Consider the following 6943-nt stretch of genomic DNA (forward strand, 5'->3'; position numbering starts at 1 on the left):
CCCCCCCCCCCCCAAGCTCGTGTCTCTAGCTGCATATGTATCAGAAGATGGCCTAGTCGGCCATCACTGGAAAGAGATGCCCATTAATTGTGCAAACTTTATATGCCTCAGTACAGGGGAACACCAGGTCCAAGAAGTGGGAGTAGGTGGGTGGGGGAGTGGGTGGGGGAGCGTGTGGGGGACTTTTGGGATAGCATTGGAAATGTAATGATATAAATACCTAATAAAACAAACAAAAACAAAACAAAACAAAAACCAAATAAAATAATACACATTAAAAAGAAAAGAAAAGAAAAGAAAAGAAAAGAAAGAGTTAGGGGAAGGATTGTGGGCCCTGGAGGGAATGTGAACTCACAGGAAAACCAATTGACACAAGTAACCTAAACACTTTGTCACTCCCAGAGATTAAACCACCAACCAAAGAGCTTACACAAGCCAGATACTCTATGCATATGTAGAAGATGTGAATCTTAAGTCTTCATTTCAATCCACAGTAAGTGGAGTAGGGGCTGTCCCTTAAGCTGTTGCCTGTCTGTGGACTCTTCCCCGAACTGGGATATATTGTCTGGCCTCAGTGGATGAGAATGTGCCTAACCCTGCTGAGACTTGATGCGCCAGGGCTGCGGGATACTAAGGGGGGGGGGCTCTACCCTTTCAGAGGAGAAGGGGAAAGGTAAGGTGGGGAGGGATTTGTGAGGTGGAAACGGAAAGGAGAGTGGGGGCAGTGATCAGGATGTAAAATGAATAAATAAATAAATAAATAAATAAATAAATAAATATTAGCTCGAAAATAAATCTTACTTTGCATTCCAAAGTATATAAATATCACAACAATAACAGAATATTTTTTTTAGTTTTGAAACAATGCCCATAGATTAACAGCATGCAGATATAGTGTCAGAAAGTTTAGTTTCTCTATTGGTTGATAGAGACCATTCTCATGTAATCTATTCTTTTCCATCTATTGTCCTTTATAGATAGTGTATCTGAAGCCTACAGAGAGATAAGACCTTGGCACATTTATAACTCCCTAGTGCTCATCTTCTGAATCCTTGCTCGAAAAAGCATATATTTGGAGTAATTATAGCACGTATGAATAGTTGAGGTTCTTTTATGTTTTGTAGTACTAGATGTAGTAATTAAAAGAAAATGGCAAATATGTAGTTGCCAGAAATTGAACTAAGGACCTCTGGAAGAGCAGTCAGTGTTCTTAACCTCTGAGCCATCTCTCCAGATCAAGCGAATACAAATTGGCAAAGGAGAAATAAAGGTATCACTCTTTGCTGATGATATGATAGTATACATAAGTGAGCTCAAATATTCTACCAGAGATCTCTTGCTGATAAACAACTTCAGAAAAGTGGCCGGATATTAAGTTAACTCAAATAAATCAGTAGCCTTCCTTTATAAAAATGATAAACAGGCTGAGAAAGTAATTAGTGAAACAATTCTCTTCACAATAGCCACAAATAATATAAAATATCTTGGGGGTTAATCCTAAACAAACAAGTGAAAGATATGTATGACAATAACTTCAAGTCTCTCAAGAATGAAATCAAAGATCTCAGAAAAAGGAGAGATCTCCCATGCTCATGGATTGGCAGAATTAACATAGTAAAAGTGAGAATCCTATCAAAGGCAATCTCCAGATTCAATACAATCCCCATTAAAATCCCAACACAATTCTTCAAAGATATGGAAAAAGCATTTCTCAAATTTATCTGGAAAGTCAAAAAACACAGAATAGTGAAAACAATTCTTTTTTTTTTTTTCAAGGAGGCTCTTGGGAATTTTATTGCGTTTTTATAACATTTATAAGAAACACATTTTCAGAATTTGGGCTTTGCTGTAACCTCAGAACCACCTGTAGGCTCTCAACTGACTCACAACTCAAAACCAAGCCTCAAATGCTTCCACATGGCCCAGCGATCCTCTCAGTACTTTACTGCTGTGAGCATCAGACTGTAGCAGGCAACTATGCAGAGCATACCCGTCATCCCTCCCTGTGCGGGCCCCATATTACAGCAAGCCCAGCTTATGTTCCACCATCACGTGGGGCTCATCCATCAGTTCACTTTGTGATGGATTATTAAGAATATCCTCAAAACCAATGGTCTCATCGTTGCCCCTCAAAATATCCAGTGAGAGGTTTGAGCTCAGGAGAAACGGGAGACGGTGAACCTGCTGCACTGCCTTGAATTCCATCTGTAACTTCAGGGGAGCAAACAGACCCTGGATGTTCCTCAGCGTGGAAAAGTTCATCTTGTCCTGGTTGAGCTGGAAGTTTTTTTCTGATAACTCGAGAGGGTGACTGGGCAAAAGTTCATTTTTCACACAAGAAAACCCATTCCAGAGAAGATCGTGACTCTCGAAAGGCCCACTGGCTGAGAGCTCCGAGACTGGAATACTGTCCTTCAGCTCCGACCCAAGACCTCTGGCGTTCATTTTAGAAACAGTTCTGTGAGATCCTCTGAACCTGCTCGAGTCTGCCAGCCAAAACCCAAAAACAATTCTTAACAATGAAAGAACATCTGGAGGAATCACCATCCCTGACCTTTACTACAGAGCAATAGTGATAAAAAGTGCAGGTATTGGTACAGAGACAGACAGGTTGATTAATGGAATAGAATTGAAGACCCAGAAATAAAACCACACACTTACACTTGATCTTTGACAAAGAAACCAAAAATATACAATGAGAAAAAGAAAGCATCTTCAATAAATGGTGCTGATCTAGCTGGCTGTCTGTATGTAGAAAAATGAAAATAGATCCATTATTTGTAACCTTGCACAAAGCTCAAGTCCAAGTGGATTAAGGACCTCAACATAAAATCACATACACTGAATCTAGTAGAAGAGAACGTGGAAAAGAGCCTTGAACTCATTGGCACAGGGGAAAATTTCCTAAACAGAACTCTAATGGCTCAAACTCTAAGATCAAGAATTGATAAATGGGACCTCATGAAACTGGAAAGATTCTGTAAGGCCAATTACATAGTCAATAAGACAAATCAGCAACCTACAGATTAGGAAAAAAAAATCTTCACATCTGATAGAGGGCTAATATCCAAAATATATAAAGAACTCAATAAACTAACCACCAAAAAAACCCAAATAATCCAATCAAAAAATGGGGTATAGTTATAAACCAAAATTTTACAATAGACGAATCTCAAATGGCTAAGAAGCACCTAAAGAAATGTTAGTCTTCAGTGATCAGAGAAATGTAAATCAAAACTACCCTGAGATTTCACCTTACACCAATCAGAATGGCTAAGATCCAAACCTCAGGTGACATCACATGTTGGAGAAGATTTGGAGAAAGAGGAACACTCATCCATTGCTGGTGGGTTTGCAACCTGGTACACCACTCTGGAAATCAATCTGGAGTTTCCTCAGAAAATTGGAAATAGATCTACCTGAAGACCCATCAATACCAATCTTGGGAATATACCCAATAGAAGCCCCCTATGCCACAAGGGCCTGTGTTCTACCATGTTCATAACAGCCTTGCTTGTGATAGCCAGAAGCTGGAAAAAACTCAGATGTCCCAAGACAGAAGTATGGATACAGAAAATGCAGTTCATTTACACAATGGAATACTACTCAGCTATTAAGAACAAGGACATCCTGAGTTTTGCAGGCAAATGAATAGAACTAGAAAATATCATACCGAGTGTGGTAACTCAGACCCAAAATGACATGCATGGTATGTACTCACTAATAAGAGGATATTAGTCCAAAATAAAAAAATAAAAAATACCCACGATACAGTTTACAGAACTCAAAAATGTTAACAAGCTGAAATGCCCAAATGAGGACACCTCAGTCCCACTTGGGAGGGAGAAGAAAGCAACCACAATGGGAGGGAGGGAGGGACCTGGGAGAGAAGTGGATGGGGGCAGGGAACCTGATCTGTTATTGGGTTGGGGTAAAGGACTGAAGTCCTGAGGGCCAGCAGAAAGAATGAAATTAGGCAACCTCAGAAGGTAGGAGGTTGGGGAGATCCTCCAGAATGTACCAGAGACCTGGGAGGTGAGAGACTCTCAGGACTCAAAGGGAGGGACCCTACAGTGGGGAGAGGGAATTTATAGAGCCCACCTCCAGCAGAAAGACAGGGCATCAAGTGAGGGATGGGTTTGCCATCCCACAGTCACAACTCTGACTCATAATTTTTCCTGTCTGAAAGAACTGCATAGATGGAAATGGAGAGGAGCCTGAGGAAAAGAAGGTCCAGCAACAGGCCCAAATTGGGATCCAGCCCAAGGCCTGACACTGAGGCTATGAAGTGCTCACAAAAAAGAATCCATCATGAAGACCCAACAAGAGCTGAAGAAATCCGATGCAGATATTTGCACCAAACCAGTGGACAGAAGCTGGTGAGCCCCATGTTTGAATTAGGGGAAAGCTCGAGGAAGCTGAGAAGGAGGGTAACCCTGTAGGAGGACCAGCAGTCTCAATTAATCTGGACCCCTGAGATCTCTCCAACACTGGACCACCAAACAGACATCATACACCAGCTGATATGAGGCCCCCAACACACATACAGCAGAGGACTGCTGAGTCTGTGTTTATTCAGAGTTGATGCAGAGACTGGAGGCCCCAGGGAGTTTAGAGATTTGGTGTGGGAGGGAAGGGGTACATCCTCATGGAGACAATGGGGCGGGGAGGAGGTATGGGATGTGGAACTGTTGGAGGGTAGACCAGGAGAAGAATAAAATTTTGAGTGTAAAAACAAGAAAATAATAATAATAATAATAATAATAATAATAATAATAATAATAATAATAATAATAATAAAAGAAAATGGCAACAATCAGGATCACAGGACAAAGTGGAGCACCTAAGAGATACTCATCCACATTTAATTAAATGGGGCTGAGATGCCATAACCTTAGAAAGAGAATGTATGTTTAAAAAATTTAAAAATATAAAATAATCTGTTAGAACTGTTAACTCATTCATTTATTTAAAAATATTTTCTGAGTACAATTTATATGTGAGATACTATGTTAGGCCACTGGGCTATAGAATTAATTATTTTTATTATGAAGAGTTTTCAAAATTATTCTGATATCAAGAAGAAAGAAACATTTCTGGGGGAGGGTTAAGAGAGAAGTGGTATGTTATGATGAACAAATACAGATTACTTTTAGTATTTTTGTCTATTTAAGAGTCAGTGCTTAGTGCATGGCAGACTGTAAATGTGCATTCATTGATTAAATGCTTCTTTTTCCACTCCTATAATTTAAAAATGAGAATATCAGAGTATGGTTTATATTGGTGTACTGAGAAAATTAAATGGGAGGATACATTTGAAAATACTTCTTTCAACCATTGAGGGATTGAATATATTTCAGGAACCAGCTGGGATTTATTTCTAAAAATGTATTTATTATTTGTTGATAGATGTCTGTTCAGCTATTTTCATATGCCAGCATTTTGCTAAGAGACTAATATACATGTTAGCCTTAATCCATAAAAAATAAGTGCCATTATTGAAAAGGGTTTCAGTAGTATGTTGGTCAGAATTAAGTAGCAAGGAAGTGAATGATTATTTTGATAGGCCATAAGGTCCAGATGTAAAAGAGAGAGCCGGCCATAATTAAGATTATTGTCTATGAGTTTAATGTAAACTAGTACATAGTGTGGCATAGAATACAGGACAAAGGTGAAAGAATACAAAATAAAACAGAAAACTTTTGTCAGGTGAACTGGTAACTGGATTCCCCACAGAAGTTAAAACAAAACAAAACAAAACAAAACAAAACAAAACAAAACAAAACAAAACAAAACAAAACTCGTGTGCTTGTAAGAGAAACCACTTCATGAAATTTTCTTTTTACAGTTATTGTTTATTGAGGGGGGTTGTGTGTACTATAGCATGTGTGAAGATCAGAGTAAAAGTTGTGTGAGTGAGTCCTTTCCTTCCAACATTGGGTTTTTGGGATTGAACTCAGGTAGTCAGGCTTGGCAACAAGCCCCTTTATCCAGGAATTCATCTCATTAGTCAGGAATTCTATTTTTTTTATCACACCAATGACAATTGTTTGCTGTGTGTATCTAACCAGAATTATCTTTCCTCCTTTTTGTCCATTCCTTCATAAGTAGTTATATAATTCTTTATTAGTGAGGAATTAGTTATGCTTACCAAGGTGTATTTTCAGATCTTCTCACCCAAAGTTGACATTTGGATTGTTACATACTTTTTGAACTACTAAATATGTATCATTGTGATTATTAGCAAAGCCAAAGAATATTTTCAGGTGACAGCTGCATGGTTTTTACTTTAAAATATGTGATCATTTTTGAAAATGATTCAGTAGGCATATGAATAATGTTATTAACTGTGAATACTTTTACTCTATTAGTAAATATTGTTCTATTATAGGGACAGATGTCTCTGTTTATGCCTCTGAATCTTTAAGTCATTAAAAAAATGGAAAATATCAAATGACTGAGAAGCTAATTTCCTTAAGTCATGAGGCTTGACCCAAAAATGACATATAGAGATGAATAATAATAAAGATGCTACTTTTTCTGTTTTCTATGACTTTACCTCCATAAGATGTATACCATTGTACCTGAAAGCTTCCTCTTGGTATTTATAGGTCTCATAATGAAATGAGTAATTTGCACTGTAAATGACAATACCTATTAGAAATGGAAGGGAACTATCTATCTATCATCTATCTATCTATCTATCTATCTATCTATCTATCTATCTATCTATCTATCTATCTATCTATTTACATACCTGTCATTGCCCCTCCTCTGTCTCCTCTACCACAGTTTCTCATCCCATTCCTCCTCTCCTATGTTCCCTTTGTGCTCCCCCATACTCAGCCTCCCCATTTCCTTGGGTCTCAAGTCTTTCAAGGGTTAACAGCATCTTTTCCTACTAAGGCCTGACCAGGCAGACCTATGCTATATTTGTGCCAGA

General features: G+C 38.5%; 1 pseudogene across 1 annotated transcript; it reads right to left on the reverse strand.

The window, feature by feature from the left end:
- Window positions 1-1771: 1771 nt before the first annotated feature.
- Window positions 1772-2495, reverse strand: LOC110287235 (annotated as a pseudogene). Its single transcript, XR_002377190.1, has one exon. The product of XR_002377190.1 is annotated as a proteasome maturation protein pseudogene (transcript).
- Window positions 2496-6943: the final 4448 nt, after the last annotated feature.

Source organism: Mus caroli, chromosome X, assembly GCF_900094665.2.
Source record: "Mus caroli chromosome X, CAROLI_EIJ_v1.1, whole genome shotgun sequence".
Taxonomy (NCBI): domain Eukaryota; kingdom Metazoa; phylum Chordata; class Mammalia; order Rodentia; family Muridae; genus Mus; species Mus caroli.